Below are 1,218 nucleotides of genomic sequence, written 5' to 3'. Positions count from 1 at the left end.
TTTTTTTTTTTGCCCCCTGTTGGAGTCATATTTTCCATTTCACTAAAATGAAAAATGTGACCGTTGCAACTTCAGTCGGGTCCCACACGTGAAAGAAGAGGTCAACAATTGCAGCTGAAAATGATTGATAATGGTACAATTTTTTATTTTTCAGGGCAAATAATTTGGTTCAAATAGGGACTTAGGGCTTGTTTGGGAGCGATTTTTTTCTCCAAAAATTTGATTTTTTGACCGTTATTTCACTATTTCACCCGTCATATTTGACTTCTTCTTTCACAGATGGACCCCACTTTTCTCCCAATGATCAAAAAATTAATTCTCAAAATCACTACCAAACAGCCTCTGATGAATGTATAGTTCTTTTAGTTTGTTAATTAAGACTTTAATTCAAACAACTTTCTTTTTCTTTTTGTCTTTTTCGATTTTTTATCCTTTGTTGCTCTCTTCATCTTGTCGACTGACAACGTCTATAAATTTGGAATGTCAACGTCTCATCCTCTTAAGCTACGGACAATATCTCCGCTGCAAACTGTTTATCTCAATGTTTATTCCCTTAAACGTGATAATAAAAAAATATTAGTAATTAATTAATTAATAGCCACTAGAATAGGTGCTTGTTTGTTACAGATTAAAAGTCAATTAAAATCAAAATTTTGACTGTTATTTCACTATTTCAACTGTCATTTTTGAATTCTTCTCTTAAAAGTAAGATTCACTTTATCTCTAATAGTTAAAAAATCAATTATGAAAATTCTTAACAAGCTCTAAATTTTGCCAAAGTCGAATAGAGATATTTTCAGTCTTTTTTCACTAGGCAAAATATCTGCATTAATTTGTGGGTGTTTTCACAACTATAAATTTAGGACACATTTACTGTAAATTTTTTGAGAATAAAATTTTATAAAAAGGTATTTTTTTTAAAAATATATTAAAAATTAAGAAAAAGTTACATATTCGCTTGGAAAAGTAATTTGTTGAGATAATGCTCGTGTTTAGTGGCGATTAAAATTATATTTTGAGTATATTTTGATAAAAATTGATGAAATATGTAGTTGAAAAGTTGTGAATCCTATAAAATATGTTATTAAATTAGTTATTGACTTTTAACTTAAATTAAAATCTAGATTTTAATCTTTATCAATTAGAGATAACGTATGATTGAAAATGAATTTATAGAAAAAATAATTTAAAAAAATCTGTACCAAACATGATTTAAAA

Source organism: Olea europaea, chromosome 13 (genome assembly GCF_002742605.1).
Source record: "Olea europaea var. sylvestris chromosome 13, O_europaea_v1, whole genome shotgun sequence".
Lineage (NCBI taxonomy): Eukaryota > Viridiplantae > Streptophyta > Magnoliopsida > Lamiales > Oleaceae > Olea > Olea europaea.
This window is presented reverse-complemented; position numbering follows the sequence as displayed.